This window comes from Symphalangus syndactylus, chromosome 5, assembly GCF_028878055.3.
Source record: "Symphalangus syndactylus isolate Jambi chromosome 5, NHGRI_mSymSyn1-v2.1_pri, whole genome shotgun sequence".
Taxonomy (NCBI): Eukaryota; Metazoa; Chordata; class Mammalia; order Primates; family Hylobatidae; genus Symphalangus; species Symphalangus syndactylus.
This window is the reverse complement of record NC_072427.2, coordinates 137,615,476-137,640,862: the sequence shown is the minus strand read 5'-3', so window position 1 is coordinate 137,640,862 and position 25,387 is coordinate 137,615,476. Positions and strand designations below refer to the sequence as shown.

The following is a 25,387-nucleotide window of genomic DNA, read 5'->3' as shown; positions in this document are numbered from 1 at the left end:
GGAAGATTGCTTAAAGCCGGGAGTTTAAGTCAATCCTGGGCCACAAAACGAGACCTTATCTCTACAAAAAATTTTTCAAATTATCCAGGCACGGTGACACATGCCTGTAGTCCCAGCTACTCAGGAGGCTGAGGCAGAAGAGTCATTTGAGCCCAGGAGTTGGAAGCTGCAGTGAGCTATGATAGTGCCACTGCACTCCAGCCTGGGTGACAGATCCAGATTCAGTCTCTAATAATAATAATATTTTATGATAACATTCTTTGGGTTCATTCATCCAATGAATATGTATGCCTAATTTGTATAAAATACATGAACTGAAAACTGTGGAGCAGCAAAACAAGTATAGAACCTTGACTTCAAACAACTTCAATGAAATAATATGTGATAAATGGACGATCAGTGCTGTGAAGTGTTCTAGAGTTTTAGAGGAGTAAGAATCATTCCCAATGCAATAATAAAGGAGAAGCGGGCACCTGAGCTGAGCCTTTAACGCTGAGTAGGATTTAACAGAGGTGGTCTGGGGAAGTATCTCAACAATGTAAGAAAAATTATGAGTGAGAAAAACCAAAAAGAAATCGTATTCTTAAAATTAAAATATGTTGCTGCTGTGTCAAGTTACCACGCACTTGGTGGCTTTGAACAGTACATATCAATTTTCTTTCCGTTCTGGAATTCAGAAGTTTGAAAAACAGGTTTTATGGAATTAAAATCAAAATGTTAGTGGGCTGGTTCTGGAATCTTTTCAATTTCTAGAGGCTGCTTGTGTTCCTTGGCTTGTGGCTCTCTTCCAGCGACACAGTGGCACACTCTGACCTCTGATCGTGTCATCACATCTTCTTTGGCTCAAATTCTGACCCTCCTGCCTCCCTCTCAGAAGGGCTCTTGTGATTACATTGTGTCCATCTGGGTAATTTAGGATAATCTCACCATCTCAGGATTCCTAACGTAATTTTATCTGCAAAGTCTCTTTTGCCATGTAAGGTAACATATTCAGAGTTTCCAGGGATTAGGACATGAACATCTTTTGGTAGGGAGTATTATTCTGCCTATCACAGGGATCTAAGAAAACGTGCAAGGACACAGCTCTGATGGATCTCAGCATTCTTGTGAGGTAAGAGTTTGGACGCAAGCCCAAGTTGTTAGAAACTAAAACTAGGCCTTAGAGAGCTTGTTAGTCAGGGTTCTCCAGAGAAACTGAACCAACAAAATTGTGTGTGTGTGTGTGTGTGTGTGTCTCTGTGTCTGTATGTGTCTGTGTGTGTCTGTGTGTGTGTGAGAGACAGAAAGAGAGAGAGAAAAGAAGAAATTTGTTTAATTGGCTCACATGATTGTGGAGGTGCAAATCCAAAATCTGTAGGGTGGGCTGGCAGGCTGGAGACCAGAGGAGATTATTTACCATCTGAGTCCCAAGACATTCTGCTCAGAGGTAAGTCTTTGTTCTGTTTAGGTATTCAATTGATTGGATGAGGCCTACCCATATTAGGAAGAGTAATATGCTTTACTGAAACTCTACCAATTTCAATATGAATCTCATCCAAAAAAACACCTTCACAGAAACATCCACAATAATGTTTGACCAAATATAGGGGTACTGTGACCCAGCCAAGTTGACAGACAAAATTAACCATCCCAGGAGTCATGAGGAACTAAAAACACTGTGAAGTACAATGCCCCTCACCACTTTGGTAGATCTTGGCCCTCCTTACTAGACTAGCACATTGTTCTTCTTACTATTTTTTTTTCACCTTTAAATTGTAAAATGTAAACACACTCAGAAACATCCACAAAAGAAAATTAAACAGTTCCGGGGTAAATTATAAGAACACCCCTGTAACCGTGCAGTAGTTTCAAAACATGTCTGAAAATTCTTTGCCACCCTCCCGTCAAGAGGAGGCAGCTTGTGTCCCACCCTCTTGGTCCCAAGAGGGCTTCTGTCATTTGCTCATCAAATAGAATATGGTGGAAGTGACCCTTTATGACTTCCAAGATAGGTTAGAAAATGCCACGCACCTTCTAACAATTTCTTTTGGAATGGTCACTGCGGGAGCCTTCAGATGCCATCTTGCAAGCTGACCTACCCTGAGTCTGCCAGGCAGAGAAACCAAAAAGATCAAATCCGAAGAGAGATATCTAAGCAACAGCAGCTGTACCAGTCTCCAGCTGGGACTCCATCCCCCAACCACCAAATGATCACAGTTTCATCAGAGACCCCACGCAGAACACCCAGCTGAGCCCTCTCAAACACCTGAACTAACAAATAATAATAGAATGACTGGTTTTAAGCCGACAATGCAGTGATAGCCCATTTCCAAGGTTCATGGATTTTTGTTGTTGTATAATATTTTATTATACAAACATATTACAATTCATCTGTAGATATTTCTGTACATAGACTTTTGGAATGTTTCCAGTTTGGGGCTATTACAAACCATACTGTTACGAACATTCTTTCACATGCATGACTCAGTATCCACATGTTGTTCCTACACCCAGGAATGCAATTTCCAGATGGTAGGATATACTTATTTCAACCTTATAATGACCAGTTTGTTCTCTCATTTGCAATAAATACATTTTCCAATTTTCTATACTTGGTCTTTTTAATCTTTTAAATTGGGGCCATTCTGGTTGGTGTGCATCTCATTGACCTCTTAGCTTGCGTTTTCCTGTTACTAATGAGCTTGAACACTTTTTGTTATGTTTTTTGGTCATTTGGATATCTTCTTTCACGAAGTGCCAGTTCATGTCTCTTTACCATTTTTCTATTGAGTTATTTAACATTCATTTATTGATTCATTTCTTGGTTGAAATTGTTAGAAGGTGTATTTCTTCATATATTGTGGATAGAAGTTCTTCATTATTTAAACAGATTGAAAACAATTTTCTTCTACTCTGACCTTGTCCCTTTGCTCTATCATGTCTTCCGATGAACAGAAATGCTTAATTTAATGAAGTGAAATGTATCAGTATTTTCTTAGTAAGAACATACCCTACCTCAATGTCATAAATGTGTGAATCTTTTGGGGTGATCTATGATCAACGGCTCTTCTCCTTTATTCAGGTTTACAATGTGCCTTTCATGTAATGCTTCTTTATCCATAAATAAAATGCACATTTTTTTTTTTTTTTGAGACGGAGTTTTGCTCATCACTCACGCTGGAGTGTAATGGCGTGATCTCGGCTCACCACAACCTCTGCCTCCCAGGTTCAAGCAATTATCCCGCCTCAGCCTCCCCAGTAGCTGGGATTACAGGTGCCCACCACCACACTCAGCCTATTTTTGTATTTTTAGTAGAGACGGGGTTTTGCCATGTTAGCCAGGCTGGTCTTGAACTCCTGACCTCAGGTGATCCGCCTGCCTCGGACTCCCAAAGTCCTGGGATTACAGGTGTGAGCCACTGTGCCCTGCCTGAGATGCACACTTTATTAATACACACACTCAAGCAGCAGGTAGAGAACAAGAGAGAGAGAGCAAGGGACCTGTGGGCCAAAGCGTTTATTGCAGTTTAGGGCATTATCCAAGCAGGTTTCCCACAGGGAGTTCCAATTAGAGGATTTAGAGCAAGCAGGCACAGGTTCTATAGAGTTGAACGGTGACTGAAGGTAGTCATTGTAGCATATCTATGCAATGCAAGCAGTGTGTGGGTATGAGTGGAGTGAGTCAAGAAGGTTATATCTATCTGACCCATAGAGAGATGGTCACCAGGAGGTAGTTGTATAAGAAATATCTGGATCAACCACATCAAGGAGCTCGAAGGCAGAGAACCGAAAACTGTCAAAGATGACTAAGACTTTCTTCTAGTATTTGAAAGTGCAACTTATATTCAAAATGAATGCCAAGGCAATGGAAAATTATAGAGATTATAGAGATGGCTGCTTAACTTTACTTTCAACCTATATGGAAAATTATACCTATATGGAAAATTTCAACCTATATGGAAAATTATAGAGATGGCTGCTTAACTTTACTTTCAACCTATCTAACTTACACGTTTAAAATTCGAATCCCTTCTAGTAAAGGTTTGATTGCACCCCACAAATCTCTCTATATAATACTGTATATACAAATTTGATATACAATACCATATTTTCTTTCTTATTCTTTCAAAATATTTATAAACTTTTCATTGTGATTTCTCTTGTGGCCATGGATTTTTAGGAAGTACTTTTTAATTTTTTCAACATATTTAGCCTCTTTTTGTTATTTTATTTCTAGCTTAAGTATGTCAGAGAACACACCTATAGTTTCAGTTTTTTCTAAATTTTGTGATGTTTTATCGTCCTAAATATGGTCAGTTTAGGTAAAAATTCCATGCATGCTTTAGAAGAATGCACCCTGTAATTGTGAGAAGCAGTGTTCTACATGTGTATATTAGTGCAAATTGTCATCTTGACTGATTTTTGTTTGTTTGTACCAGTAGAGGTTTTGAGAAATATTCCACTATATTTATACATCTAACTACTTCTCATTATCTTCCTGTTAATTTTTGCTTTATATGTTTTGTGGCTGTTATTAGGATCACTTACATGGAGAATTGTTATATTTTTCCCATTATATTGAAATTTTCACTAACGTTCACGTGTCTCTCCTATCTCTAACGATGCCTTTTGTCTGAAAAATCTTTCTTCTGTATTACTAATATAGCCAAGCCAGCTTTATTTTGGCTAGTGTCTGCATGATACAACTTTTTCCATTGCTTTACTTTCATCATTTCATATTTTTCCATTTCAATGATCACTCTTATAAGCAACACACAGATGGGTTTTTTTCTAAATCTAGTAACATAATTTTCATCTTTTACTTGTACTGCTTAATTATTTACATTTGCTACTGTCATGGATAAATACATGTGTGCATGTGTCTATGTGTATATGTTATACTCAAGTCTATCACCTAATGCTCTCTCTCTTTTCTTCCATTCTTTTTTTAAATTTAGTATTTATTTTTCCATTTTGTCCTACATAACCTCAGGAGTTATAAACTCTTTTACTGTTAGGAATTACCATAGACATTAAAGTATGTGTCTTTGACCTATTTAAGTCTAATATAAATTAGAATTTTGATGAACTTCCCAACGATACAAGGTCCTAGAGCCCTATGCCTATTTAACCCACTTGTGTCTTATATTATTTACAAATAATGTACATTTATATCTGTATCTATAAACTGATGAAGTAGTTATTTTTTAATTCATATAATCAACATTTGTTTAGTCTTTTATTCTTGAGGGATATTTTTGCTGACAATACTATTTTAATAGCAATTATATAAAAATATATATTTATATATAAAGCTATATATCATACAGCCTTATAATTATATAAAATATATATTTACATATAAAGTGATATATATAAAGCTATATATAATGTGATATATATAAAGCTATATGTAATATATAATAAAGCTTTATATTATTAAATATAAAATTTATATAATAAAGCTTTATATAGGTAGCTATATCCATATATCTGCTGATATATATGAATATAATCTGGTGATATATATAAATATAATCTGCTGATACATATCTGCTTCTGTTTTTTGCACTTTTACTATAATCTGCTCAGATGTAATGTTGTTCCTTTTATCATACTTGAGCTTCAGAGCTTGAATTTGTGCTATGATGTCTTTCATCAGTTTTGGAAAGTTTTCAGATATTATGACTTCAAATATTGCTTGTACCATCTCTTCTCTTTTTCTAGGACTGTAATAACATATATGTTAAACCTTTTCACTATATCCTTTATGCCTCCTACTCCTTACTCTTACTGCTGTATATTTTAATTATTTTGTCTCTTCATGCCTCATTCTGAGTAGCTTCTTCTGACATAACTTCTGGGTTATTAATTCTCTTTTATCTGTGTTTAATATGTTATTAAACTCATTCTTTGAGTTCTTAATTTCAAACATTATGTTTTTCAGTGTTATGATTTCCATTTTTATGTGAGTTCCCCATTTTTACTGAAAATCTCAGCCTTTTTTATTATATCTGCAAATAGTAAGCATAGTTATTTTTAAATCTTTCTTAAAACTCCACTATTGAGAATCACTGCATGTATGATTCTAATGTGTAATGTTTCTACTGATTTTCAATCATGTAGTCTTGTTCACTTGTGAGTTTAGTTATTTTCTTTTTTATTGTGGCCAGATATTATACTGCAATATACTTTGCAGAAATAATTTACCACCTAGGTTACTATTATCTTAGTGTGGAAAAGAATTAAATATAGGGATATTAGCAATCTAAAATTGCCAAAATTCAATTGCAGCAATTCAGATTATTCGAAACCGAGCTATAGCCTTTGTGAGGGCCTCTTTCTGGTTCATCCTTATTCCTCAGATATAGCCCTCTGGGGTCCAGACCCAAGGAGAGGCAGATTCACCAGGAGCCTACCTGGAAGTCCTGGCTTCAATTTCCTTTCCTCCTGTGTCTGCAAAGTGGTCAAAAGTGCTGCTTAACTTCTCAGCCTCTCAACTGCTCCCACTTGTGTGAGTAAACACCCACAACAGAGAAGCAGTGCCAAATCCTGGACCCACATTCTTGAATTTGTGTCTGCCTTCCAGATCCTACCCTGGTAATTTTTCACTATCTTGTTGGCTGTCTAACACTTTCCAGCAAAGTTTAAAAAGCAAATGTCCAGCTGTTTCAATTATTCTCATTAGGATATTTGGACAAAATGGCCTAACCTACTATCACCAGAAAATGGAGACTAAAACTGTAGCCATCACCCAAGCTACCCTTGGTTTTAAGAGATAGCTGCCATTTTGCTTCTCCATCTCTTTCTTGTGCTCTATGATAACCATTCTCTCATAGGTTACTATTATAGGGCCTCAGTCTGTGGTCACTTTCCAGCCCAAAAAGTATTAAAGGATTTCTTACTGGGCTGTTTGCTGCTACCCACCAGTGGCTCTGAGAATAGCCTAGAAAATTGAAGGGAAATGCCAAACCCTAATTCTGTCCCATCTCACATGTGGATCAAAAAAGGCTTTTAAGATCACACAAACACACACAGATACTCAATATATGCACAGAGCATACAACTTCTGAATGCTAAAAGGAGCTCTAATTTTCTTTACTGTTAGGTTCTCATATCATCATCCTGTATGAAGGACTCATCTTATTTGAGATGAATGCTACATTTCATAGGGAGGCACCCAACTAACAGAATATTCTAGAGTTCTTGGATAGACACAGGATCTTTTAGTGATTTATCTGAAACATTATCCTTAAAAGTAAAGAGTACAAGGCCTTTTGAATTTTTTGGCTTTTGATGTAAGAGTGAAGAACAGTTATAGAATATTTTTAGCTAGTCCTCAGATCTTGATAACTTTAATGTCACCCATGAGAACCCATTTCTAATATTAACACGACTAGTCAATAAGCCACCATTTTTATAAAGAAAAACTCATCTGTAACATTCAGTTTGCTAATTACTAAAATGCCTATTATCAAGTTCCGAGTGAATAACAGAAGCACATGTACTGACTGCATCTAGAATGGGCTTCTTGATTAGAATACTAAAAGCCCCCTCCTTTTTCCATCCCCATACCACTGCCCCAATTGTGCATCTTTGATTAGTGCATTAACAGGTCATTACTAGACTCAACTCTACAATCTTGATTAAATGCCAGCAGCACTTGGGTTATACCTTGACTTAAGAGACATATATATAATACCATCTTGCACATGCAGACATATTTCAAAGTAAATTACAGGCATTGTAACAGTAGGAAAACAGCTAACCCCATAACTAGAACTTACTAAAGGGCAAAAGAGCTCTATTTTTGTCTCAGCTGTCAGTTAAACAACCTTTCTTTTCCACTTGAATCTTGGGAAAGCGTTTAGATGAAATTACATCTCAAGTCGTGGTTTAAATTTCTTTTGTTACATTCTATATAATAGATTGAATCAGTATATATTTAAAAAGTACTAAATTTAAAAAATATATCAATGCATATATACAAAATAGCCTCCTAAGTGTAAAATAGGCTCACTAATTCAGTATGTTGGCTTATTGCTGTGCCTCCTAGTTTATTAATATTGTGGTTTAATGATAAATAGATGTATTTAAAGAAGAAAATCCTATAGGGGTCCTAAGCACTGTTAGAGAAAACCTGAGTTGTCAGTAAGGACTGCATTAGATTGCATATAGTCAGGAGCAAGAAGAGGTAAAACTTTTAGATCTCTTTCAGCAGTTACTAAGAAAACAGGTGGTTTTCAAATTATAGTTCCTACATGGTGCTGGGGATCTCACCTTGAAACTTACGTAAGAATGTTAAATATTGGCTCTATCTAGATCTACTAAATCAGAAACTCAAGGGGTGGGACCCAGCAATCTTTGTTTTTAACAAGTCCTCCAGAAGATCTCAATACATGGTAGTATTTGAGAACCATTGTCTCAGACAATAAATATCTTCCCATTTATTTTTCAGTTTAAATATGGTCAGTCATTTGGCCTCCAATATAGCAGGTACTCAAGTAATCTATTATATTACTGATTCTTAGCAAATTTTGATACAAGAACATTGCGCTGCAATATTATTTCAAGGCTGGTAGACTCTCAGCTGGAGATGCTATGTTGTGTCAAAGGGCAACTGCCTGAGCACTTAAGGAGGTGTACTCAACTAATTCCAAGTGACGTAGAGAAGGCATCCCCGATGGTATGGCATTTAAGATGATATTAAAGGGCAAGTAGCAGTTGGTAACTAGAAATCGGGAAAAGTCATGCTAGGCAAAGAGAACTGCAAAAACAAAACATTATGGTTACACGCTTTCTCCTGTTTAGAAACTTAAAGAACAAAATGACTATATTTATCTCTATTTTTACCCCATGTCTAGCACTAATACTCTTACCAATGTTTATTACTGTTTTTGTATGAGTAAATGAATAACAAAATCATTAGCACATATTAGCCTATAAAACTTCTGCTGCTATTGAAAACCTAAAGGACTGAAAGATTGCATCTGAGAAGTGATTAGCCATGGTCTCTAAACTTGTTTATGCTTATATCTTATAAAGTTTTTATTTAAAAAATTTGCTCATGCTTCCAAAATATATAACTCATTTAAATATGTTTTATACATAAACTACTATACAAATAGTGACACACATTTTAAAACTTGTAGAAAATGAAAAATTTAGAAAAAGAAATTTGAATGTTATTACAAAATAAATATTCATAGTACTTTTAATATTTTCCTTCACTTCAGTGCATAATCCCACATGAATGTCATGACAGAGACCTCTGGCATTGTAGAGAATGATCTTGGGAATCCTCTTCACTGCCAGCTCTGGGGTAGGCTGCACTGGTTGCCTAGTGCCATGTCCAGAAACATTGCCTGGCCATGGGCAGAAAGGATGAATGGTAATAGCACGCCAAGTCATGACTGTGTCCTCCAGAAAGATCACTCAGATTATGCAAATCGCATTTGTAATGTATCTGTTATGAGCAAAGGGAAAGAAATGAACAGTATGTGCTCACTCACTATGAAGATAGAATAGTGTAATAGGGAAACTGAGAGTATAATGATGTTAGTAGTAGGAGGAAACAAAGAAGTAAAATAAAATAATTGTTGAAAACATTGTTAACAAAACAATAGGAAAGCAAGATATTTTATGGGCATTCTCAATATAAAATTATATGACATGTTTTAGTATATTTGCCTTTCTGTCTCAGTCAGTGGAGAATGAATCATGACTAAAGCTTCTGCCCTACAGAATCAAGGAAACTTAATTCATCACATTGGGTTCCAAGTGATTTTTGCATGTTAAAGAAGCACATAGAATGTTGACATCTTAATGTCCCTCACTGATGCTGACATCTCTGAAGGTCACGTCTGTTCATTTGTACTGTGGTTAAGGGCTGTGGATATGGCAGTAACTGTAAAGGAAAGTGCTGAGGGAATGGTGGATGGATTGTTATCTTTGCATGCTGAGGGCAGTCTTACTGATTATAATAAAGCTGTTTGGAGACAATACCTGTCCAGCAACTGCTGAAATTGTCAGGTTTGGGCTATGTAAGCTGAGGCCAATAAATGCAAAGTAAAAAGGCATCTGATTTCTGGGACTGGTGTGAAGAAGGTGAATATTGGAAGCAGCAGACTTTCAATAGGAAACTCCTAAATGTATCTGCTATGAAATCTCACAGGATGGGTTAAGATGGAAGTATTAGCAGAGGGCTGTCATGAGAGCAGAAAGCAAAGAAGCCAGGCACGTACAGGCAGAGAAGGTTTTTTGTAAAGGTGTAGTTCAGCACAGCAAGGCTTAATGAATATTGTTGTCCATCATACTCATTGCTGCATGGGGACGTAAGACCAAAACCAACACCAAACATAGCTTGCAGTTTTCATCACATCCACATTTACAAATGTGCTAATTAAAGTACTACCCTAGAGGCCCCGAGGAGAGATGTGTTTGTCTTCTTTTGTGTCTCTTTTAATCTCCATTGGTCAGTATTTATGGAACGCAAGGCTAAAGAAATTCCAGGCACTACATTGTTTTTATATTGAATTGAATTGAAATCTAATGGGAGAAGGCATTTATATCATCAAACATGAAGTACTGTTGTGAAGTCACATAGCCTAAAAATACTCCAAGTGAGAATATTTCAGCCATCTTCTAACACTGGAGTTTCAAGGAGGGGAATCCTGTCTTGTTCCATAATAGTCTCATACTAAAAGAAGCTAAAATTATAGATATAATAGCTTCTCCCAAGGTATCATCCTGGTAATTAACTTAGTTGATTTTGCATAATGAATATTTAGGGTACCATACCTTCCTGAGATGTATAATCTACATCTCACTTATTATTTGCCCTTTCTGGACTACAAAATAAATAAAGTAGTGCTATATTAATAGATGCCAAGTCATCAAAAATTAAATGTGGACACTGAGGAGCCTCAGCATATTAGCTGCCACATTGAAAATCACTGTCTTAGTCATTCAACAAATGCTTATTGATTGCCTACATTTTATACCCTCCGGCCAGGGATGCCAAAATAGTACCTGGTAACCAATTGTTTTAGAATAAACTGAGAAGATTTTAGAAGGATTGTTCAGAGCCCCATCCTTAAACATGCTGGTTCTAAAGGTAGAAGGTGGTATATTAGGTATCTGTCTTGTATTTCAATAATTCTAGTGATTCAGATGCACAACCAGGTCTGGGAAACTGTACCCCAGAAAGTAGGAAGCTGAATCAGACACAAGGCTGCCATAAGAAGCTTACAGTCTTTGTCTATATTCTGTCTATGTTGATATGCACCAGTGGCCTCATAAAGACTTTTATAACTTCACACATTAGGATTTTTTTTTCTCCTATATTACAAAGGAATTTTATGGGACTTGGGATGATATTCATTATATGAGTTATATTGTGATGGAACAGTCATGATGTCATCAGATGCTGCTCAGCAGTAATAAGCAGTGTGACCTAACTAATCACTCATGCTCTCTGTGATGCATAATGTAGTCAGATTTTAATTATCTGCAAGTAGGTTGGTCCTCATAAAAGCATTATGCATCTCCATATGTTTATGGACACTTGCCTAAGTCAGTTTGTTTATATTCAGGAAATAAAAACATAATTTTAAGATTAAATGAAACATTATTGGCCTAAAGATCACATAAATAATTCCAAACCAAATCATGTTATTTTCAGATTTTTAAAATTTTGTATTACCGATACAGCTCCCTTTTTTCACATATATTAACATAGTTATCTACATAAACATTAGAATCTATGTAGACTATGTGCCATAAATATTTTTACTATTTTAAGTGATATGAACTGCTTACAAGATGTTTTCATGTATTCACAAATTTTCTTTCCTCTTGCTAATAAAACAAGAGATTAAACTTGAATCTATACTATTTATGCTGAATACTTCCATAATAGAATAATCTGCATCTCTGATTCTAGAAAAATTCTTCTAAAATGTTTTTCACATTTTATAGTTGCTTGTCTTATGATAACATAGGAAAAGTAAAGATAATCCTATATGCTTCTACACTAAAACACACCCCAATTTTAGTTATATATCTATTTATAACAATTATAAAATTATTTTACATCATTACATAACTTGTAAAGACTAAATTTTTACTGACGCTATATGTAACACTCTTGATTAAGAGCTTTAAGTTGGTTGCAGACAAGAAATTAGAGATTAAAAATAATGCAATATATACTTTACTCTCATTGAGTTTACAATACTATAATAAATACAGACATTAATATAAATAACATGACAGTGAGTGGAAAAATGGAAGAAAATGAAGTAGAAAATGTAGCTTTAACATGAAATCGTACAACCTTAACTTGCTAATATCAAATATTATTATGTGCCCTTCTAGTATAATTCTTAATTATAAACAGTCTTACTTTTGCCAAGGGAATGAGATAAAGAGACTGCTCTAAAGGCCAGAATTGGTTAAGTTAGATGGGCAAGAGGTCTCTGGGGATTTGTTCTAAAGACACAAGAGCAGCCCAGGTGGAGGGATGCCTATAAATCTCTGAGATCTCTCTGTCTTTCTGTTTCTCTGTCTGTCTGTCTGTCTCTCTCTCTCCCTCACACATGCACGCAACTGACAAAAGAAAATGGATATCCCAATACCTCTTCTAATGCAGTTGATCAGTTTAGACATCCTTGTTCCATATCTACCTGGCTTGTTTTTTAGCTTCACTCTTTTCCTCAAAACGGATTTAAACTTTTTTTCTTTCAGTGTTTGTAGTTCATTCAAGTTCATTCTTGTAGTACTAACAAGAATTCCTTTTGCTTCTTTAAATTTTGCTCTGTTTTGGTGGAATTGTGTTATGGACTAAATAAGATCTTTATAAAGAGTAATAGAAACTGCCGGGAGTGATGGCTCACACCTGTAATCCCAGCACTTCGGGAGGCTGAGGTGGGTGGATCATGAGGTCAAGAGATCAAGACCATCCTGGCCAACATGGTGAAACCCCCGTCTCTACTAAAGATACAAAAATTAGCCGGGTGTGGTGGCATGCACCTGTAGTCCCAGCTACTTGGGGGGCTGAGGCAGGAGAATTGCTTGAATCCCCGAGGTGGAGGTTGCAGTGAGCCAAGATCATGGCACTGCACTCCAGCCTGGTAATAGAGCGAGACTCCATCTCAAAAAAAAAAAAAAAAAAAAGAGAGTAATAGAAACATGTAATAAAAGTAATACGAAATGGTAGCAGTACCTAAACAAATGTGTACCCATATTTGAGGTTAGCTGAGATCTTCAAACAGCTGTTGTTTTTAAAATTTTTAAAGCCATATTCACTGTGAGCTTTAGCTCTTCTCAGTATTGTTGTTCATTACCAGAAGTTCCCTAAAATAAGAAATTGATATTACTTAAGGTTTAAGCAGTGTTAGTTTTTTAAAGCAGAAATCAAATGTCAAAATAAATCCAAATGGATAAATCCTATCTTAATCGTGAACATATGTTTCTTGTTCCCTGCTTGGTAAACCCAGATGTTAATTACTACATTTGTCACTACATTGCTCTTTTCTTATTTGGAGCTAGCTGAGATTATGTTGCATGCAGGATAAATGTCATATGTGTACCATCAGTAAAGCCAAGATTACTTTACACAGTCTACTAAAATGTCGATGACATTTTAAACTAGAATTGTAAAGGATTCTTTAGAAGTTCACTATTCTTCATAGTGTCATTCTTCCATGTAACTCTAATATGAATATAGTGGGTTGAACTACATTAAAGACTGGACATTCTGACACACTGCTTTATAAAAAAAGCAATAAAATAAAATTACTGTTCAACTTTGATTTAAAACTCTTATGGAAATTCATTTTTAAATTCACATTTTTACAGCACTTCATCGTGTTTGAGAGAGATAGCTTTAGCTTATTGTTTTAACTCACTAAAGCTAAATCTTGCAGCCAATTCTAGATATTGGCTGACCAGTTAATAAATGGGAATGCTTAATGTGCTATTTTTAAAGAAAGAAAAAATTGATCTCACTGTTACATTACATTACTTCTGGCCTTTGCAAGTACTTTAACTCTGCAGTCTTTGATACCGAGAATATGTTCAGATGACATAGGAAAAGCACTTACGTTTTAAGTAACTTTGAATTGATCAACTCTCTCAAAAAATCAATCATATTAAATTGTAAATGACTTAACATAATTGGCAAACAAAATATCTGAACTTAAACTATAAACCGATGAAGATTTTAATTTAAAATTATTCAATTGGGTTTCAAATTTGTTCTTTATTGATTGCACTGTTAAATTTAAAAGCACATTATTAGACATTGAAAATCCTATATTAGATAAACATATGTACTCAGACAGTGAAAAAAATACATATATATACATATATATATACACATATATATATATACATAAAACCTCATAGCGCATTTCATTTAGCTTAACACATTTAGCTGAGTCATTGATATCAAAGGACAGTAACTTTAGATCCCCTAAGAAAAATCCCAAACGTGTATTTATTCACCAACTATTTAACGCTCTACATAGGAGAAGTGTTCCAAATATGTAACAACTCTTAGTGCACAAGCACTGACCTAGTCAGGATGATTGCCAACCACTAATGTGCCTTTATGGCCTGACAAGCTTGTATTGGCTGAACATTTACTGTGATGGCAAAAACTTGGGAATGGAGAGTGGGGCAAGGAGTTTGAATCTAAACCCACCACATTTGAGTTGCCCATAAGGCTTCCAGAGATGTCAAGTAGGAAGGCGGATTCATGTATCTCGAGTTTAGGAGGGAAGTTAGGCTGGAAATATTCATAATGCAGTTGTCAGCAAATAATTGATTATGAAAGGCATGAGACAGGATGAGATTACTTAGGGTGAGAGTGTAAATATGAAAAAGAAGCAGTCTGAGGACTAGACTGTGCAGAATCCCAATTTTAAAGCTTGAAGAGATACAGGAGAATCAACAAAGGAGGCTGAGCAGGAGCAACCAGTTGGACACCAGAAGGCTGTGGTGCCTGGAATTTCAGAGAAAAGCATATTTCAAAGAAGAAGGGATAATAAGCTGTGTCAAATGCTACTGATGGTCAAAAATTGAGAACTGACCACTGGATTAAGCAAAAATGGATATGATTAGTGAAATGAAGAAAAACAGTTTCAAAGCAGGCTGGACAGGATGGCCAGCTAGAAGCAGCTAGTGTGCACAGCTCTCATGGAGAGAAATAGAAGGCGCAAGGAAATACAGCACCTGCGACTGAAGCATCCGGGTTCACGCATTGGGATTCATCAAGAAAACAAGTCAACCCACAGAGAATGGAGAAAAGCAACAACCGCCCACTCAGAAGTGACACAGAAACAGGGGAACCTCCCCAGCCCAGGGAAACGGTAAGTGAGTGAGCAAACCCCAGGAACCACAGTTCTGCCATGGATCTTTGCAACCCTTGGGTCAGGAGATCCCCTCGTGGACCCACTCCACCAGGGCCTGCAGTCGGACAGACTGAGCTACGCAGAACCTTGGCGGAGCGGCCACTAAGACACACGCGAAGCACCAGGAGCTTTAGATACCGGGCTTCCCAGCAAAAGTGGCTGCAACTCTGGCAAAGCGAAAGGTTAGACTCCCATACATACCCCTAAGAAAGGGGCTGAATCCAGGAGGCTGAGCAGCAATGGTGTGCAGGCTCCGCTTCCTCAGAACCTGGCAGGATGAGACCCACGGGCTGAGAATTTCAGTCAGGCACTGGTAGCAGCATTACACCTCCCTGAGACAGAGCTCCCAGAGGGAGGTGTGGGCTGCCATCTTTGCTGTTTTGCAGCCTTAGCAGTTACTGCCTTCAGTGCAGCCACCCTAAGAAAAAAGCAGTCAGACTGCTTTTCTTTTTTATGTGGGACCCTGACCCCTCTTCTCCTCACTGGGCAGGACCTCCTAGCTGGTATCACCAGCCACTCTCACCAGTGTTTTCTAATTGGCAGTGGTTCCAAGCCTCTCTGGGAAGCTCCCACAGAGAGGGACGGGCTGCCATCTTTGCTCTTTCACAGCTTTAGCTCTTGTTGTTTTCAGGCGCTAGAGAGTCCGGGGTGACTATAGGCTGGAGCAGTCGCGTGGCACAGCACAGCAGCTCTGTGGAGAAGCAGCCAGACTACTTTTTCATATGGATTCTGAATCCTATTTCTCTTCACTGGGCAGAATCTCCTGACTGAGGTCTACAACCACCCCTGTCAGTGTGTTCAGGCCAGCAACAAGTCCATACCTCCCTTGGATACAGACAGAGCTCCAAGAGAGGCTATGCTGTTTCAAAGCTTTTGCTGTTGCTACCTTCACTGTAGGTGCTGAAAAATCGAAGGTGACTGGGGACTAGAGCAGACCCCCAGCACACTGCAGCCCTACAGAAAAGTGGCCAGACTGTTTGTTACATGGGTCCCCAGCCCTGTATCTCCTCAATGGGTGGGTCCTCCTGGCCCGAGTCTCCAGCCATCCCTCGTTAGGAACATCGAGAGAGTAACACCTCTGCAACTCCCTGAGACAGAGCTCCCAGTGGGAGGGGTGGGTTGCCACCTCTGCTGTTTTGCAGCCCTTATCCTGCTGTCTCCAGGCTCTGGAGAGGCTATGGAGATCAGGGCTAGTCTAGACCCCCAGCACAGAGCACCCACCGCACAGAAAAGTGGACATGCTGTTTGCCACACAGGTCCTGGTCATCACTTCTTACTAGGCAGGGCTTCCCAACCTGGGACTCCAGCACAACTACCCTTCCTCTGCCTGACCACTTTAATCAGAGGCAGCCCAGCAGTTAAAGGAACACCCACATGCAAAGATAAGAAAAAACCAATGCAGGAACTCCAGCAACTCATATGGCCAGTTATGTCCTCCAAATGACTGCACTAGTTCTCCAACAAGGGTTCTTAACTAGGCTGAGTTGGCTGGAATGACAGAAATAGAATTAAGGATATGGATAGGAACAAAGATCATTGATGCTCAGGAGAACAGCAAAATCCAACCCATAAGAATCACAATAAAATAATACAGGAGCTGACAGATAAAATAGACAGTTTTTTTTTTTTTTTTTTTTTTGAGACAGAGTCTCGCTCTGTCGCCCAGGCTGGAGTGCAGTGGCGCGATCTCGGCTCACTGCAAAGTCCGCCTGCTGGGTTCATGCCATTCTCCTGCCCCACCCTCCCGAGTAGCTGGGACTACAGGCACCCGCCACTGTGCCCAGCTAATTTTTTTTTTTTTTGTATTTTTGGTAGAGACAGGGTTTCACCGTGGTCTCGATCTCCTGACCTCATGATCTGCCTGCCTCGGCCTCCCAAAGTGCTGGGATTACAGGCGTGAGCCACCATACCTGGCTAAACAGACAGTATTTTTAAAAACCCTAATAGATCTGATAAAGTGGAAAAACATGCTAAAAGTATTTTACAATACAATTACAAATATTAACAGCAGATTAGACCAAGCTGAAGAAAGAATTTTGGAACTTGAAGACTGGCTCTCTGAAATAAGACAGTCAGACAAAAATAAAGAGAAAAAGAATGAAAAGAAATGAACAAAACCTCTGAGACATATGGAATCAAGTAAAGAAGCCAAATCTATGAATTATTGACATCTCTGAAGGAATGGGGAGAAAGCAAAGAACTTGGAAATATATTTCTGAATATAATCAATTGAAAACGTCCCCAACATTGCTAGAGAGGAAAACAGTAAAACTCAGTAAATATAGAGGACCCCTGCAAGATTCTACAGAAGATGATCATCTCAAGACACATAATTATCGGATTTTCCAAGATTGAAATGAAAGAAAAAATATTAAAAGGAGCTAGAGAGAAAGGGAAGGTCACCTACAAAGGGAACACCATCGGGCTAACAGTGGACCTCTCAGCAGAAAATCTATAAGCCAGAAGAGGCTGGGGGCCTGTAGTCAACATTCTTAAAGAAAAAAAATCTTCAACCAAGAATTTTATATGAACCAAATTAAGCTTTCTCAGTGAAGGAGAAATAAGATCCTTTTCAAATAAGCAAATGCTGATGGAGTCCGTTACCACCAGACCCGCCTTACAAGAGATCTTGAAAGGAGCACTAAATATAGAAAGGAAGCATTATTAACAGATGATACAGAAACACACTTAAGTACACAGACCAGTGACACTCTAAAGCAAACACACAAACAAGGTGGCATGATTACCAGCTAACAACAAAATCACACGATCAAATTCACATGTAACAAAACTAAACTTGAATGTAAATGGGCTAAATACCACATTTAAAAAGAGTGGTCAACTGGATAGAAAAGCAAGACCCAATGGTATTCTATCTTTAAGAGTGCCATCTCACACACAGTGACACCAATAGACTCAAAATAAAGGGATGGAAGAAAATCTACCAAGCAAATGGAAATCAGAAAAAAAAAAAGCAAGAGTTGTAATCCTAATTTCCAACAAAACATACTTTAAACCAACAAAGATTAAAAAAAAAAAAAAAAGAGGGCATTACATAATGGTAAAGTGTTGAATTCAACAAGACCTAACTATCCTAAACATATATGCAGCCAACACAGGAACACTTAGATTCATAAAGCAAGTTCTTAGAGACCTACACAGAGATTAGACTCCCACACAATAATAGTGTGAGACTTCAACACTCCAGTGACAGTACTAGACAGATCATTGAGGCAGAAAATTAACAAAGATGTTGAGGACCTGAACTCAACTTTGGACCAAATGGATCTAACAGACCTCTATGGAATTCTCCACCCAAAAACAACAGAACATACATTTTTCTATTTGCCACATGGCACATACTCTAAAATCAATCACACAATCGGACAAAAAACAATGCTCAGCAAATTCAAAATAACCAGAATTATACCAAACACATTCTCAGACCACAGCAAAATAAAAATAGAAATCAAGACTAAAAATATTGCTCAAAACTATGCAATTACATGGAAGTTAAACAGCTTACTCCTGAATGGCTTTGGGGTATACAATGAAATTAAGGCAGAAATCAAGAAGTTCTTTGAAACTAATAAGAACAAAGTTACAACATGCCAACATTTCTGGGACACAGCTAAAGCAGTGTTAAGAGGGAAATTTATAGCTCTAAACACCGACATCAAAAAGTTAGAAAGATCTCAAATTAACAACCTAACATCACAACTAAAAGAACTAGGGAATCAAGAGCAAACCAACCCCAAAGCTAGCAGAAGAGTAACCAGATAAGAAATAACCAAATAATATGAAATAATCAAAATCAAAGCTTAACTGAAGGAGATCAAGACACAAAAAACCTCAAACAATCAATCAATCTAGGAGTTAATTTTTTGAAAAAATTAGTAAGATAGGCCATTAGCTAGACTAACAAAGAAGAAAAGAGAGAAGATCCAAATAAACACAATTAGAAATGACAAAGTGGACATTACCATTGACCTCACAAAAATACAAACAACCATCAGAGACTTACTTATGAGCACCTCTATGCACACAAACTAGAAAACCTGAAAGGGATGGATAAATTCCTGGACACCATCCCAAGACTGAACCAGGAAGATACTAATTCCCTAAACAGGCCAATAATGAGCTCTGAAATTGAATCAGTAATAAATAGCCCAGTAACCAAAAAAAGCCCAGGATCAGAAAGATTCATAGTTGAATTCTACCAGATGTATAAAGAAGAGCTGTATACTTACTACTGAAACCATTCCAAAAAATTGAGAAGAGACTTTCCCCCAATTCATTCCATGAGGCCAGCATCATCCTGATACCAAAGCCTGGCAGAGACACAAGAAATAAAGAAAACTTCAGGCCAATATAACATTGATTCAAAGATTCTCAACTAAATATTTGCAAACCAAATCAGAAGCACGTAAAAAAGCTAATTCACCACAATGAAGTAGGCTTTATCCCTGGGATGAAAGGCTGGGTCAACATATGCAAATCAATAAATGTAATTCATCACATAAACAGAACTAAACACAAAAACCACATGACTATCCCAATAGATGCAGAAAAGGCATTTGACAAAATTCAACATCCCTTCATTTAAAAAAATCTCAATAAACTAGATACCAAAGGAACCTATCTCAAAATAATAGACGCCATCTATAACAAACCCACAGCCAGCATCATACTGAATGGGCAAAAGCTGGAAGCATTCCCCTTGAAAATCAGCACAAGATAAGGATGTCCTCACTCATCACTTCTATTCAACATAGTATTAGAAGTCCTGGCCAGAGCAATCAGGCAAGAGAAATAAATAAAGGGCATCCAAATAGGAAGATAGGAATTCAAGCTATCTCTGTTTGCAAATGACATGATACTATATCTCAAAAACCCCATTGTCTCAGCCCAAAAGCTCCTTAAGCTAACAGACAGCTTCAGCAAAGTTTTGGGATACAAATCAACATACAGAAAGGAGTAGCATTCCTATACACCAACAAAGTCAAGCTAACAGCCAAATCAAGAATGAAATCCCTTTCATATTTGCCATAAAAAGAATAAAATACCTAGGAATACAACTAACCAGAGAGGTGAATGATCTCTACGATGATAATTACAAAACACTGCTCAAAGAAATCAAAGATGACACACAAATGGAAAAACATTCCATGCTCATGGAAAGACTAATATCATTAAAATGGCCATACTGCTCAAAACAATTTACAGAGTCAATGCTATTCCTGTCAAGCTACCTATGACATTCTTCACAGAACTGGAAAAAACTATTTTAAAATTCATATGAAACCAAAAACCAACAACAACAACAACAACCAAACAAACAAAAAAAACAACAAAACAAAACAAAACAAAACACCTGAATAGCCAACCCAATCCTAAGCAAGAAACAAAACTGGAGGCATCATATTACCCAAATTCAGAACTATACTACAGGGAGACAGTAACTAAAACAGCATGGTACTGATTTAAAAAAAAACAGACATATATGTCAATAGAACAGAATAACGAGCCCAGAAATAAGGCTGCACACCTACAGCCAACCGTTTTTTGACAAACCTGACAAAAGCAATGGGGAAAGCACTGCCTATTCAATACATGCTGCTGAGATAACTGGCTCACCATATGCAGAAGATTGAAACTGGACCCCTTCTTTATGCCATATACAAACCCACTCAAGATGTTATAAAGACTTACATATAAAACCCAAAACTATAAAAGCCCTAGAAGACAACCTAAAAAATACCATTATGAACATAGGAACAGGCAAAGATTTCATGATGAAGACACCAAAATCAATCACACCAAAAGGAAAAATTGAAAAATGGGATCTAATTAAACTTAAGAGCTTCTGCACAGCAAAAGAAATAATTAACAGAGTAAGCAGAAAACCTACTGAATGAGAGAAAATACTTGCAAACTATGCATCTGACAAAGGTCTAATATGCACATCTACAAGAAACTTAAATTTACAGGAAAAAAAACAACTCCATTAAAATGTGGACAAAGGACATGAACAGACACTTTTCAAAAGAAGACATACATGTAGCCAAGAAGCACAGGAAAAATTACTCATATCACTGATCATTACAGAAATGCAAATCAAAACCAATGAGGTACCATCTTACACCAGTCAGAATAGCTATTATTAAAAAGTCAAAAAATAACAGGTGCTGGAGAGGTTATAGAGAGAAAGGAATGCTTATACACTGTTGGTGGGAGTGTAAATTAATCCAGCCATTGTGGAAAGCAGTATGGTGATTCCTCAAGGAGCTAGAAAGAGAACTACCACTTGACCTAGCAATCCCATTACTGAATATATACCCAAAGAAATATAAATCATTCTGCCATAAAGACACATACATGTGTAGGCTTATTGCAACACTATTTACAATAGCAAAGAAATGGAATCAACCTAAATGCCCTCAATGGCAGATTGGACAAAGAAAATGTGGTACATATACACCATGGAATGCTGTGCAGTCATAAAAAAGAGCAAGATCATGTCCTTTGCAGGAATATGGATGGAGCTGGAGGCCACTATTCTTAGCAAACTAATGCAGGAACAGAAAGCCAAATACCAAATGTTCTCATTTATAAGTGGGAGCTAAATTATGAGAACACATGAACACAAAGACAGGAACAACAGATACTGGAGTCTACTTGAGGGTGGAGGTTAGGAGGAGAGAGAGGATCAGAAAAAATAACTACAGGGAACCCATGTAACAAACCTACACATGTACCCCTGAGCTTAAAAGTTTTTAAAAAAAGAAAGAAGATTAAAGTTTTAATCAGGAGATCTATTTATGGATCTATTAATAAATCAGATATGATTTTAAAATTAAAAAAAGAAAAACAGTTTGATGGGAATGTTAGGAACAAAAACTTGATTGGAATTGTTTAAGGGAGAATGTAAAGCAAGGAATTTGAGATAGAAAGCAGAGAACAATCCTTGCAGGAGCTTTGCTCTAAAGATGAAAGAGTGTGCAGAGAAATGTAGGTTAAGATTTTTCTTTATTAAAATAAATTATAGCATCTTTATGAATTCCAGTGACCTAAGACTGGCAGGCAAGTGCGTTAACAAGAGGTAGAAGGCAGTATAGTCAGTAGACATGCTATTCAAATCAGGGTATTTTTATGAAGGAAGAAAAAATAGAGGTTAGAGAAGCAAGGAAATGCAAAGAGGATGCCTACCCCACCTTCTTCTGGGACAAGGATTATTAAGAAAATGAGAGGGAACACAGATACCAATTCAGAGACTTAAAGGGGAGGAAGAATGGAGCACTCAGAGAACACAATTTGTTTAGCACATAAGGAATTTTGCCCATGGCATTCTCCAAGGCTAATTGCTGTCTTTTCTTTTTCCCACAATGCTCCATTTTCATCTCTCTTAAAACAAACATGATTGTAATGCTTTTCTTCTTTACATTGATAAATAGGTCAAACTAGCCTTAAGCTAGAAGAGGAATGTGCTCTAGGTTCCCTACGAAGTTCTCTCTTTCTCTCTCCTGCCTGCCCCCCAACAGCACTCTTCACTTCTATAGTCCATTTTCAGTGGTCACATGAGTGAGCCTGGACTTGGTAACCAAACAGTCCCAGTTTTGTTTGTACTGATTCCAAACAATCATTTATTCTCTCTGGTATCCAACTTTCTCATTTATCGTATACAGTAGTTAAATTCAGAGTTTTGGTTTTGTTTTTTTTTTTTAACCTGGGAAACTACAACCACTTGAGGAATTAAACAGAAAAGAAACATTCTTCACAATGTGAGAATCTTCTAGGTATTTCAGGACACTTAGGATAAGTGACCTTGCCCATTAATTTCTAGCCGTATCCTCCAGTCCTTGACACAATCAAAAGTATGACCACATACTTTCCAAACACCTCATATTGTAGGGTTGATAGATACAATACGGGTTACCCAGTTAAATTTGAATTTTCCATAAACCATAAAGTTTTTAGTAAAAGTATGTCCAAAATATTGTATGGGCACCCTCTGTTTTTATTACTCTAGCTGGTAACCCTACATATGGGGAACCATCCTGCATACATCGTAGACTATGTGAAAATGGCCCCTTAGAGTTGTGCAGTATCCAACCTACACTACTAAATGTGGCAACACTGCTTGGAGGTCAATACCAGTGGAGAACACTGGCATAGGTTATTAATGAGAGCAATTGTAGCACTGATATTTCTATAAATCTTCAGACTATCTATTGGTGCACTGTGCTAAAAAGCTGTGGGATGCATACATATAAGCAAGGTCAAGTCTGAGAAAATTTAAAAGTTGATCATTTTGAGATCCAGTAATATTACTTTTTGTACCTTCTTCATCTCTTTTATTGATTTATCCCTCTCTTGACTCTGGATCTTGTTTGTTTATTCCCAGGAGAGAAAATCATCTTGTTATAACAAGAAGTTAGTATTTAGTCAACCATACCCAGAATTATAAATGAGGACTTGAAGGATATGACAGTGTAAACACAAGGGAATAATTAGCTAGTAGTGACATTTCAGACACTAACTGGAAAGATTTCTTGCCTACTATCGAAGTTTAATAACCATTGGATGGTGAGGTCAAAATGTCACCAAAGAAAAGTAATTCACTAGTTGTCAAAAGGCCAAAGAAGGTCAAATTCCCTTAAACAGATTCTGCAGTCTGAGGTTTGATTTTACGCTTTCAAAATAAAAAATCTTGACTCGGTCATCTCCTTGAATATGAGTCCATTTCTTAAAAGTAGACTTCTATTAAACAAGTTCACAAGAGATCAATTCACAGATGAAAACTGGCAATTGACTAATTTACAGTGATACATAGAAGAAAACTGGTGACTGATTTACAATGATGCAAAAACTGCTATGCAGATATGAATATCTGCATTTGAAACTGATGTATTCTACATTTGAAGACAGACATCAGTTTGTTTCTGTTAACTAGTATTTACTGAAAGAAACACTGTTTTATTGAAGAGGAGCATAAGTGAATAAGTCACAATCTCTGTACTTGTATTTTACTAAGATTAACAAGAATAGAGAAAAGGGAACATGACAAACCCTGGGCAAATGGGTGGATAGGGGCAGAAAAGAAAGAGAAAGGAAAATGTAGGAAGACAAAGAGGTGAGAGACCATGACACATTTGAGAAAGTAAATTTAATTCAGCAAAAGTAAATATTAAGCACCAGATGAGAAAGGGTGAGAGAAGAACATAGGGAAACGAGCAAGATCCCAGTCAAGACCAGTCTTACAAGCTTTGTTCAGCAGTTGGTCTGTTTCTTAAGAGTAATGCAGAATCACTACAGGTTTTAAGCAGTTAATTATTAGATTTTCATTTTGAAAGATCTTTTGAGCAATTGTGTAGAGAATGGATTGGATTAAAGGGTAGCAAGATAAGTATAAACGACCCAAGATAAGCATGAAGGCTATAACATAGATGAGAATTGATGATGTTGGAACTAGATGATATTAGTATACCTGGAAGGAGAAGATGAATAGGTGAGCTATTTAGCAGGTACAATCCACAGGATTTAGCAATTAATTTTATGTATGGGGTGAGGAGAACAGAGAGTCCAAGTAGGTACCCTCTATTTTGAGCATGGACATAGGAGAAGAAACAAATTGAGGTGAAGGAAAGGAAAAAGTATTTAGTGGTACACTTTGTGGTTTGATTTGTGCTTAGAAGAGTCAAGTGAACCAATAAAAAGATATTTTGAGATAGAGGGCTTAGGTTTAGGAGACAAATCTGGAATAAATGTTTAGATTTATGCATCGTTATAGATGTCACCAAAGATCATAATATCACCCAGAAAGGATATATTAGAGTAATAAGAGAGATGGGCCTAGAAGTGAGAAACACTTAAATCATAAGCAAAAGGAAAAGGAGACCACAAAAAAGTCTCAGAAGTGATGGCAAGACAAAGGGAAGACAGTCACTTGGGAGAACATGCAATATAAAAGCAAAGACAAGACAGAATTCACT

The 25,387-nt window shown here is 37.0% G+C and overlaps 1 protein-coding gene across 3 annotated transcripts in view; it reads left to right on the top strand.

Moving 5' to 3' along the window:
• PIK3C2G (phosphatidylinositol-4-phosphate 3-kinase catalytic subunit type 2 gamma) overlaps window positions 1-25,387 on the top strand; it is a 403,358-nt gene that overhangs the window by 316,653 nt on the left and 61,318 nt on the right. The gene's annotated exons all lie outside the window — the stretch shown is intronic.